We start from the raw sequence: 12,832 nt of genomic DNA, 5'->3' as shown, positions 1-12,832 counted from the left end.
ATATGTGTGTGTGTGTGTGTGTGTGTGTGTGTGTGTGTGTGTGTCCTGCCAGAAGAGCCCATGAAGCCATCTGCTGGCCCTCGTGGCTCCAGGAAGAGATTCTCGGTTCCTCGACATGTTGGAGTCGTTAAAATTAACACTGTGACACTTTGGCAGGAAGAGGCAGTGATTCTGTTATCTACTGTAGTCTCTCTCTCTCTCTCTCTCTCTACCTCTCTCTCTCTCTCCCTCTCTCCCTCTCTCCCTCTCTCTCTCTCTCTCTCTCTCTCCTCTCTCTCTCTCTCTCTCTCTCTCTCTCTCTCTCTCTCTCTCTCTCTCTCTCTCTCTCTCTCTCTCTCTCTCTCTCTCTCTCTCTCTCCCTCTCTCTCTCTCTCTCTCTCTCTCTCTCTCTCTCCCTCTCGCTCTCTACCTCTCTCTCTCTCTCTCTCTCTCTCTCTCTCTCTACCTCTCTCTCTACCTCTCTCTCTCTCTCTCTCTCTCTCTCTCTACCTCTACCTCTACCTCTACCTCTACCTCACACTCTCTCTCTCTCTCTCTCTCTCTACCTCTCTCCCTCTCGCTCTCTCTCTACCTCTCTCCCTCTCGCTCTCTCTCTCTCTCTCCCTCTCTCCCTCTCGCTCTCTACCTCTCTCCCTCTCGCTCTCTCTCTACCTCTCTCCCTCTCGCTCTCTCTCTCTCTCTCCCTCTCTCCCTCTCGCTCTCTCCCTCTCGCTCTCTCTCTCTCTACCTCTCTCCCTCTCGCTCTCTCTCTCTCTACCTCTATCCCTCTCGCTCTCTCTCGCTCTCTCTGTCTCTCTCTCCCCCTCTCTCCCCCTCTCGCTCTCTCTCGCTCTCTCTGTCTCTCTCTCTCTCTCTCTCTCCCCTCTCTCCCCCTCTCGCTCTCTCTCTCTCTCCCTTCCTCTCTCTATCTCTCTCTCTCTCTCTCTCTCTCTCCCCCCTCTCTCTACCTCTCTCCCCCTCTCTCTACCTCTCTACCTCTCTCTCTCTACCTCTCTACCTCTCTCTACCTCTCTCTCTCTCTCACTCTCTCGCTCTCTGTCTCCCTCTCTCTCTCCCTCTCTCGCTCTCTCTCTCTCTCTCTCTCTCCAGGTGAACGTTGCACCAAATCCCCCACTTTCTTCTTCCTCCGTACAAAAATGAACGAGGGAAGAGTGAAGAAGATTCAGGCTGAACAATCTGTTTGCTCTTCGCTCGGTGTTTCAGGAGGATTAACGTCGGTTTGACCGCTTACCTGGGAAAAACAACCCCCCCCTCCCCCTCCTCCCCCCCCCCCACCCCCCGTCTGGCCCTAATTAACTTCAGCTGCTCCGTAAAACGAGGGGGAGGGAGAGAAAGAAGAAAGAGGAAGAGATTCATGATTCGTTTCTTAATTATGTTGAACGTTTGTGGCAACGCAGCAGAACTTCCTGTTCAAACTGGGAGGAGCTTCCAGGAGGCCTGTAGCCACGCCCATTAGCCACGCCCACTCTCTGGAGGAGCTCCCAGTAGGCCTGTGGCCACGCCCACTAGCCACGCCCACCGAGTGACCAGAATAAGCCGTCATGGAGGACGAGACTCTCAGGCTCAGCAGCAACCCGCCGCTGTGGAGCGACTTTAAACCACCATTAGCATCAAGCTAGAGCGGTTAGCAGGCTATTAGCAGTAGAGCTAGCATAACACACCCAGCTCCACCTCCATGTGGAGCGTTTGAAGCGGCGGCGTCTCGTTGTTCCTCGTGACGCCGGAGGACCGAAGGAAGTAACGTCACCGTCGCCAACGTTCGCTAACGTGAGCTTGAGCTCCGCGCATCGCGGCGGTGCTAGCTAGCTGTGTTTGTGTTTGGTTACTGTTAGTAGCTCGTGGCTAAAGGGCTGTGTTTAGCTAACGTTAGCTAGAAATAGCATATAATGCTGGAATGAATGGTAACGGAGGCTAGCTTACAGCTAGCAGAACACGGCTATCTAGCCACAAGCACCAAAGTGTAGCGCTGCTAGCGACGGTAGCTAGCAGGTTGTAGGAACATTAGACGCTTCTGTTCAACGTTACGTTTGCCAATTCATGATTAGCGTTAGCTCAATCACGCCCTGGTGGTTTCCGAGTGAATCACATTAATAAACTGACGTTTTATATATATATTATTATTTATTTATTTTTTTTTAAATAACAAGACAATAACAATAACAAGACACACACAAGGTCAGCAAGTTTTCCAACTTCGCTCCAGGCTGTAATTGCAGTAAAGCATTTCACCACAAGGTGGTGCATTGAGGCACTGAAGCGCCCTCTAGTGGACACCAGAGGCGGGACACGGACGTTTCTCCTTTAATTTAGTTTAAATGATTTAACCAGGATGAAACTGGGCTCCTGAACTAAAACCTGTTCCAACCGGATCTAAGTGCTTTATATCTACGTCTACATTTAATTTTTAACGCTAAAAAGCCACTTTCTCTGTCCGAGACTTGCTTCCCGTCTTTAAGCCGCTAACCTGTGACAGAATGTAAATAAATAAATGTCTGTGGAAGGAGGAACGTTGAACAAACTCCTGCAGAATTCCACTCCAGGGTTTTGGACGGAGGAACTTTAACGACGGCTCCGAAGTGAAACTTTAATTACGTTAAGATCGCTGCGGCGCTCGCCTATTAGCAAGGCAGCGCTGAATACGTGATGATACACAGGAGGAGGAAATCTTCATTATTATTTCATGTCTTCTGTAAAGGGCCTGGTGCACACACACACACACACACACACACACACACACACACACACACACACACACACACACACACACACACACACACACACACACACACACACACACACACACACACACACACACACACACACACACACGGGAGTAAACAAGAGACTGAGGAGGAAAAGTAATGTAACTCATGTAAACTTGACCTTTCATCTCCGGCGGCTGAAGGAGGCGGAGTTTGTTTGCAGCTCTTCGCCTCCCGGAGGCAGAAATCCGGAACCGGAACCGGAACTGGAACCAGAGGACAAACCAGAGGACAAACCAGAGGACACACCAGAGGACACACCAGAGGACAAACCATTGGACAAACCAGAGGACAAACCAGAGGACAAACCAGAAGACAAACCAGAGGACAAACCATTGGACAAACCAGAGGACACACCAGAGGACAAACCATTGGACAAACCAGAGGACAAACCAGAGGACAAACCAGAGGACACACCAGAGGACACACCAGAGGACAAACCATTGGACAAACCAGAGGACAAACCAGAGGACACACCAGAGGACAAACCAGAGGACAAACCAGAGGACAAACCATTGGACAAACCAGAGGACAAACCAGAGGACAAACCAGAAGACAAATCAGAGGACAAACCATTGGACAAACCAGAGGACAAACCATTGGACAAACCAGAGGACAAACCAGAAGACAAATCAGAGGACAAACCATTGGACAAACCAGAGGACAAACCATTGGACAAACCAGAGGACAAACCAGAGGACAAACCATTGGACAAACCAGAGGACAAACCAGAGGACAAACCAGAGGACAAACCAGAAGACAAATCAGAGGACAAACCATTGGACAAACCAGAGGACAAACCATTGGACAAACCAGAGGACAAACCAGAAGACAAATCAGAGGACAAACCATTGGACAAACCAGAGGACAAACCAGAGGACAAACCAGAGGACAAACCATTGGACAAACCAGAGGACAAACCATTGGACAAACCAGAGGACAAACCATTGGACAAACCAGAGGACAAACCAGAGGACAAACCAGAGGACAAACCAGAAGACAAATCAGAGGACAAACCATTGGACAAACCAGAGGACAAACCAGAGGACAAAACATTGGACAAATCAGAGGACAAACCAGAGGACAAACCATTGGACAAACCAGAGGACAAACCATTGGACAAACCAGAGGACAAACCATTGGACAAACCAGAGGACACACCAGAGGACAAACCAGAGGACAAACCATTGGACAAACCAGAAGACAAACCAGAGGACAAACCAGAAGACAAATCAGAGGACAAACCATTGGACAAACCAGAGGACAAACCAGAGGACAAAACATTGGACAAATCAGAGGACAAACCAGAGGACAAACCAGAGGACAAACCAGAGGACAAACCATTGGACAAACCAGAGGACAAACCATTGGACAAACCGGAGGACAAACCAGAGGACAAACCAGAAGACAAACCAGAGGAAAAACCAGAGGACAAACCATTGGACAAACCAGAGGACAAACCAGAGGACAAACCATTGGACAAACCAGAGGACAAACCAGAGGACAAACCAGAGGACAAACCAGAGGACAAACCATTGGACAAACCAGAGGACAAACCAGAGGACACACCAGAGGACAAACCATTGGACAAACCAGAGGACAAACCAGAAGACAAACCAGAGGACACACCAGAGGACACACCAGAGGACAAACCATTGGACAAACCAGAGGACAAACCAGAGGACAAACCAGAAGACAAACCAGAAGACAAACCAGAGGACAAACCAGAGGACAAACCAGAGGACAAACCAGAGGACACACCAGAGGACACACCAGAGGACACACCAGAGGACAAACCATTGGACAAACCAGAGGACAAACCAGAAGACAAACCAGAGGACAATCCAGAGGACAATCCAGAGGACAAACCAGAGGACAATCCAGAGCACAAACCAGAGGACAAACCAGAGGACAAACCAGAGGACAAACCAGAGGACACACCAGAGGACACACCAGAGGACAAACCATTGGACAAACCATTGGACAAACCAGAGGACAAACCAGAAGACAAACCAGAGGACAATCCAGAGGACAAACCAGAGGACAAACCAGAGGACACACCAGAGGACAGGTTCTGGACCTCCGATGAAGACCAGGGAGGCGGAACTTCTCACCTCGTGGTCCCTGGAAGGAACTCTGGTCTTTAACGAGCCGCAGCCCCAGACCATGAATTATTATTATTATTATTATCATTATCATCATCATTAATATTATTATCATCATTATTATTATTATTATTATCATCATCATTATTATTATTATCATTATCATCATCATTAATATTATTATCATCATTATTATTATTATCATTATCATCATCATTAATATTATTATCATCATTATTATTATTATTATTATTATCATTATTATCATCATCATCATCATTATTATCATCATTATTATCATTAATATCATTATTGTTGTTATTGTTATATCATTATTATTATTATTATTATTATTATTATTATTATTGTTATTAGTATCATAACTATTTGAAGAAAGGAACATCTCTGAATATTGTCGCTGAATCTCCGAACAGAAAAAGCTTCATAATTGTGACTTTAGTCGCCTGGAAGAAAAGGAAGATAGAAGATGAGAGTCGGTTTAATGAAAGTCACAATTCTAGAAAAAAAAAAAAAAAGTCAGAATGTGAATTTCTGGACAATTTTTCCGTTCAGAGTTCTGAAGAAATTCAAAAATAAAGAAGCAAAAATCTAAATCGTTTTTAGGACGTTGTGTTTTTCCCACAAGACTTCTGTCTCACATTCATCACTCTTTCCTCACATTTCTGACTTTCGCAGCACAAAAGAAAGAAAAGCAGGACGACGGATATCGAGAAGGAAAAAGTTTGAGTTTTGCGGGAAAAAGACCCCAAAATAAGACGCGTGTTGAGAAGTAGTGAGGAAGCGGCTAAAAATAGAGAATAGGATAAAAAAATATCAGAATTTTGAGGGAAAAAATTTATTCCGTGAACGAAAATCAGAAAAATCTTTTTTAAAGTTGATTTTTCATTTCTGAAATCTTTTTTTTCTACAATCATATCGGTTTATTATTTCTCTGACGTTTTTCCTCAAACTGTCACAAAAACAGGAAAAACACCCAGAAAGTCTGTTTCTATTAAAGAAAAGTCCGAATCAATATTTGTTTCTGAGATCAATTTTACAAATGTATTTATTTTACAATCCAATTCGTCTTTATTCCTCACATTTCTCACTTTAGCAGCACGGGAGCAAAAGCCGATGAAGAAAATTCAGAATTATCATTTTTTTTCTCAACTTCTGTTGTCAGATTTCTGAATTTCATTGAAAAACTGATTAAAAGATATTTAAATTAAAAAATAAAGACAGAAATCTGCGAGAGAGAAAACCTTTCCTCTGTATTTGCCCCTTTTAATAATAATAATAATAATAAAATGCATTTTCTCAGTTTCCTTCCCACGAGGAGCAGTAATGTTCTCCTTCCCTCTGAAATGGACGGAGGCTGTTTTTATTTATTTTTTCAAATTTAAAAAGCGGCACACTTCTCTGCACCGATCGGAACAAATTTAAATCAATGTGTGTTTTCAGTCCAGCGGACTTTGCTTACCGTCCACTTTTTAAGTGTTAAACTCTTAATAATTGATACCCGCAATGGGTTTTTTTCCCCTAAAACTTTGACTTTGATTTAATATGAATTTTTAATGTCCTCAAGAAATATTTAAGATTTTAAAAAGAGTTTAAAGGAGGTTTAGTCTACTTCTTTTTTTCTAAACTGTCAAAAATGAGCTTTTCTATCCATTAATTCATTAATTATCAACCAAGTTCTTCAGCTTTGAACGTAAAAGACGAGAAGATTCCGTCACGTCACAGTGGGATCTAGTTTTTAACACTGTTTCAAACTATTCCTCCACCTTCTGGACTCTTTACTCCACCTTAATGACTGTGGGCGTCGCTGGTCGCTGGTGGAGCCGATGGAGCTGGTGGAGCTGAAGGAGCTGGTGGAGCCGATGGAGCTGAAGGAGCTGAAGGAGCTGGTGGAGCTGGTGGAGCTGAAGGAGCTGGTGGATCCGATGGAGCTGGTGGAGCTGAAGGAGCTGGTGGAGCAGGTGGAGCTGGTGGAGCTGGTGGAGCTGAAGGAGCTGGTGGATCCGATGGAGCTGGTGGAGCTGAAGGAGCTGGTGGAGCCGATGGAGCTGGTGGAGCCGGTGGAGCAGGTGGAGCTGGTGGAGCAGGTGGAGCTGGTGGAGCTGAAGGAGCTGAAGGAGCCGATGGAGCTGGTGGAGCTGAAGGAGCTGGTGGAGCAGGTGGAGCTGGTGGAGCTGAAGGAGCTGGTGGAGCCGATGGAGCTGAAGGAGCTGGTGGAGCAGGTGGAGCTGGTGGAGCTGAAGGAGCTGGTGGATCCGATGGAGCTGGTGGAGCTGAAGGAGCTGGTGGAGCCGATGGAGCTGGTGGAGCTGAAGGAGCTGGTGGAGCTGGTGGAGCTGAAGGAGCTGAAGGAGCTGGTGGAGCCGATGGAGCTGGTGGAGCTGAAGGAGCTGGTGGAGCCGATGGAGCTGGTGGAGCTGAAGGAGCTGGTGGAGCTGGTGGAGCTGATGGAGCAGGTGGAGCTGAAGGAGCTGGTGGATCCGATGGAGCTGGCAGGTGGAGTTTGATGGAGATGGTGGAGCTGATGGAGCAGGTGGAGCTCTCGCCTCCGGAGGCCCAGCAACCGTCAAACCAACCTCAGGAGACGTTGTGGCTGAAGTGGAACCTTCGGTTCCTTACAGATCTAAAGTGTTTGATGAGGCTGAGAGCAGCAGTCAGCCGGCGCTGCAGCGGCTAATGCTAATGCTAATGCTATTGCTAATGCTAGCCCCATTAGCCGCCGCTGTGAAGCCCAGTAAATGAAATGTCAATAACGATGCAACTTAACGCCTTAAACAAACCACCTCAATTCCCCGGTGCTCCTCCCTAATGCCTCCTCATTATCATCATTATCACTTCCTGTTGGTCTGTTCAATACCCCCCCCCCCATCCCACCCCCCCTAACACACACACACACACACACACACACACACACACACACACACACACACACACACACACACACACACACACACACACACACACACACACTGAGCTGCTGGACCGGCTTGTGGTTTGGGTTGACTTGATGGATGTGGCTTTGGGTGTGTGTGTGTGTGTGTGTGTGTGTGTGTGTGTGTGTGTGTGTGTGTGTGTGTGTGTGTGTGTGTGTGTGTGTGTGTGTGTGTGTGTGTGCATAGAGGATCGAAGAACTATTTACTACAACTGTAATGTGAATGTGCAGTAACAGCGTTTCAGGAGAGCCCCCCCCCCCTCCCCCACCCCGTTTCCATGGAGACAAAGTCAGAACATTTTCAAAATGTTCCCCCCGAGAGCCGTTTTCTAAAACGTTGTGGTGTAAACAGGAGGAAGTGTATTTCTGGAGTGTGTCGGGAAGAAACACACACGGAGGACGTGGAAACTCGCCGACGCCCTACTGAGCATGTGCAAGAACACCTCCTGCCTCCTGCTGTGCTGCACACGCTCAGTAGCCACGTCTTTCCAGAAGCTGCACTGGGTTTTTTTTTTTCTCGTCGAAAAGTTGCATTTTCCCTGTTTCTATGGAGACGGCCCCGAGCATTTGCAGAAAGCTGCATTTTTCTTCTTTTTTTTTACCCCCCCATTTACAAAAAAAACGTAGTTACAGCATTTTCAAAAAGTTCCACCTTGGCAGCCGTTTTCAAAAGTTGCGTTTTCAGCGGCTCCGTGTCGACGGACAAAACGCTACGGAGGTTTTCCGTGAATTATATGACGGAGGCTTGAAGACGAACGGCTCCTGATCGTCTCAGTCAAAACTATTGGAAATAGATCTAACAACTTTATATACAGTCTTAAATCAAAGCAGAGCACCTATAGAATGAATACTATCAGTAATATTTCATTATCCCGCATCAAAATCCCCCAAAATATTTCAGGAAAATCATGTTTCAACTCCTGAAGTGAAGCTTGAAGGTGAATCAACGTGCAGGAGAGAAGAAGGCTTAGACGTCCATCTAGTGGACAAACATGGGAACTGCACCCAGGTTACAAACATCAAAAACCCCAAACCCAAATCTATAAATTGATGTTGCAGGAATGCAGGTTGAGGTTTAGGTTTGGGTTTGGGGTTCAGGTTCAGGTTGAGGTTTGAGGGTTGAGGTTGGGGTTGAGGGTTGAGGTTGAGGTTGAGGTTGGGGTTGGGGTTCAGGTTGGGGTTGGGGTTGGGGTTGAGGGTGGGGTAGAGGTTGAGGTTGAGGTTGAGGTTGGGGTTGAGGGTTGAGGTTGGGGTTGGGGTTGAGGGTTGGGGTTGAGGGTTGGGGTTGAGGTTGGGGTTGAGGGTTGAGGTTGGGGTTGGGGTTGAGGATTGAGGATTGAGGTTGGGGGTTGGGGTTGAGGGTTGGGGTTGAGGTTGAGGTAGGGGTTGGGGGTTGAGGGTTGAGGGTTGAGGTTGGGGTTGGGGTTGAGGGTTGGGGTTGAGGATTGAGGATTGAGGTTGGGGGTTGGGGTTGGGGTTGAGGTAGGGGTTGAGGTAGGGGTTGGGGGTTGAGGGTTGAGGTTGAGGGTTGGGGTTGAGGTTGAGAGTTGAGGTTGGGGTTGAGGTTGAGGTTGGGGTTCAGGGTTGAGGTTGAGGGTTGAGGTTGAGGGTTGGGGTTGAGGGTTGAGGTTGAGGTTCGGGAGTCCTTCTGGGACGTTTTCAGTTCAGAGAACCTGAACTGGAGAGTTTCTGCGACGTGACTCGAGGTTTTCCTGCAAAACCCAGAAGTCGCTGACGCTTCATTCATCACGAAGTTCATGTTGGAAAAAAGAAAAAAAAAGTGAAAACCGACAGAAAAAAAAATAGAAGCATTAAAATCTGGACGAAGCAGAAACTGATGCAAAACTTTACAATTTAAAGAAACTTTTCTGATGTTTTCCAGTTTTTCTTCCACGACGTTCCTTCGTCCTGCTTCACCTCCGACTTCCTGCAACTAACGCCGCGGCGCTCGTGAACACCGAGCTGCGCGTCGTCATTAACGGTCCCCGGGGAAAGTCCCACCCATCGACCTTTGATTCCCCCTGGAGGACCGGACGGGGAATTTTCTAATTCTGGTCTGCATGTATTTTTGAAAGCCCGGGGAAGTTTTAGAAATGTGCAGCTGCTGCAGTTTTGTGGAGTTAAACTGGAGAGACGAGGCAAATAAACGTGGAGCCTGTGAGGTTCCACACCTCACATGGAGAATTCTCTGTTTTTAAAAAACATACATGAGAAATGATGTATAAATGTGTCGCAGTTCTGGTCTTAAGAGCAATAAACTTTTTTTTTTATATCATTTTATCAAAACTCGTCACAGCTTACGCAACGTCTTTGAGTGAAAACGCCTCGTTTTCACATTTGGCTTCAGGAAACGTTTGCGTTTGCACAACAGCAGGAGTGTTTTTGAAAAGTTCTGCTGTCGTGTAAACAGACACGCACATAGTTTTTGCTTTTTTTTTCGCACAGCCAACTTTGTTTGCTCATTACCCAGGATGCATTGCGGCCTCCGTGCCCCCGCCCCCTCCCCCGCTAGAAAGATCGTTTGTCCAGGAAGCGAGACCGAAGACTTCAAGATGACCAGAGGTCTGTCGTTTGGTCTGTCGTTTGGTCGGTCAGTTGCTCGGTCGGTCGTTTGGTCGGTTGGTCAGACGGTCAGTCGGTCGGTTGGTTGCTCGGTCGGTCGTTTGGTCGGTTGCTCGGTCGGTCGTTTGGTCAGTCGGTCGGTTGGTTGCTCGGTCGGTCGTTTGGTCGGTCAGTTGCTCGGTCGGTTGCTCGGTCGGTCGTTTGGTCAGTCGGTCGGTTGGTTGCTCGGTCGGTTGCTCGGTCGGTCGGTTGCTCGGTCGGTCGTTTGGTCAGTCGGTCGGTTGGTTGCTCGGTCGGTCGTTTGGTCGGTCAGTTGCTCGGTCGGTCGTTGTCAGTTGCTCGGTCGGTCATTTGGTCGGTCGGTGGCTCGGTCGGTCGTTTGGTCAGTCGGTCGGTTGGTTGCTCGGTCAGTCGTTTGGTCGGTTGCTCGGTCGGTCGTTTGGTCGGTTGGTCAGTCGGTCGGTTGGTTGCTCGGTCGGTTGGTCGGTCAGTTGCTCGGTTGGTCGTTTGGTCAGACGGTCAGTCGGTCGGTTGGTTGCTCGGTCGGTCGTTTGGTCGGTCGGTTGCTCGGTCGGTCATTTGGTCGGTTGGTCAGTCGGTCAGACGGTCAGTCGGTCGGTTGGTTGCTCGGTCGGTCGTTTGGTCGGTCGGTTGCTCGGTCGGTCATTTGGTCGGTTGGTCAGTCGGTCAGACGGTCAGTCGGTCGGTTGGTTGCTCGGTCGGTCGGTCGGTCAGACAGTCAGACAGTCGGTCGGTTCGTTTGGTCCGGTTCAGAGAAAAGCTTTTCCCTGAAGAGAACTTTGGTCAAACAGCAGAATGTGAGTCGTCGTCAGTCGGTCGGTCATTTGGTCGGTTAGTCAGACTGTCGGTCGGTTGCTCGGTCGGTCGGTCAGACGGTCAGACAGTCGGTCGGTTGGTTGGTCAGTTGGTCAGTTAGTCAGTCAGTCAGTCGGTCGGTCGGTCGGTCGGTCGGTCGTCGGTCGGTCGGTCGTTTGGTCGGTCGGAGACGATCGGAGTTGTCGAAGCTGGAATCAATGAATGAATCAAAGCAAAGCGAACGCTGGTCCTCAGGGAGCGTCGTCAGTTTTCATCTCATAGTACTACCGCCATTTAAAATTCATTTTGATATCAGACTTCAGACGGTGTTAGTGTGCCGACTCAGCTCGGGGCTGGGGGGGGATGGGGGGGGGGAGGGGGAGGGGGGTAGAGCAGCACCAGTCCCAGGACGCCGCTTTCTAACTTACATTTGGAAAACATCAGCGTGACCTCGAATCAGGAACGTTTAAGAAGGAGGGGTTGAGTTTAAGAGTTTAAGAGTTTAAGAGCAGCGTAAGTCTACGACCTCGTTTCTGAAACACACCATCGTATAGAACACGATGTAGAACACGATGTAGAACACGATATAGAACACGATGTAGAACATGATATAGAACATGACGTAACCACAGCGAGCAGCAGGAAACCACACATTCACAACGTTTTCAGGAAATTTAAAAGTAGCGACTTAGCGCTAGCTAGCTGGCGCCGGCGCGTTCGGGTTGAAGGCGTCGTCGTTTCCCGTCTGACGGCGGAGGTCTGGACCGGGAAGAATCCACGTTAGCGTTTTTCCTCCATTCTAGGAATTCTGAGATCGTCTGGAGCCAAAACCAGCATCAGACTGTCGCTGGTCCAGGTCTCATGGGGTCCAGACTGTCCCTGGTCCAGGCCTCATGGGGTCCAGACTGTCCCTGGTCCAGGCCTCATGGGGTCCAGACTGTCCCTGGTCCCTGGAACCTGCTCTCAAGGTGCGACAGCTCCTTAGGAACGTCCTCCAGGACGACGTCCCGTTTGAGGAGACGTCACCTGGACAAACTAGTCTAGATTGGAGAACCTTCCATCAACCTCTGTCCTGGTCCAGAGGAGGAAGAGGGGAAGATGGAGGGATTAAAGAAAAGGATACAAAAGGGAAGGAAATGAGTCGGGGAAGCGGGGGAGGGTGGAGGAGAGAGGATGACTCAATCCCAGCAGGGGGTGGAGGAGACGCGCCTGTAATCCACAACTATAGACCTATAGAACTAGAACCTACTGATGCTAGCAGCAGGGCCATAGACCTATAGAACTAGAAGCTACTGACGCTAGCAGCAGGGCCATAGACCTATAGAACTAGAAGCTACTGACGCTAGCAGCAGGAGGAGCAGGGTCATAGACCTATAGAACTAGAAGCTACTGACGCTAGCAGCAGGAGGAGCAGGGCCATAGACCTATAGAACTAGAAGCTACTGACGCTAGCAGCAGGGCCATAGACCTATAGAACTAGAAGCTACTGACGCTAGCAGCAGGAGGAGCAGGGTCATAGACCTATAGAACTAGAAGCTACTGACGCTAGCAGCAGGAGGAGCAGGGCCATAGACCTATAGAACTAGAAGCTACTGACGCTAGCAGCAGGGCCATAGACCTATAGAACTAGAAGCTAC

Source organism: Blennius ocellaris, assembly GCF_963422515.1.
Source record: "Blennius ocellaris genome assembly, contig: SCAFFOLD_162, whole genome shotgun sequence".
Taxonomy (NCBI): Eukaryota; Metazoa; Chordata; class Actinopteri; order Blenniiformes; family Blenniidae; genus Blennius; species Blennius ocellaris.
This window is presented reverse-complemented; position numbering follows the sequence as displayed.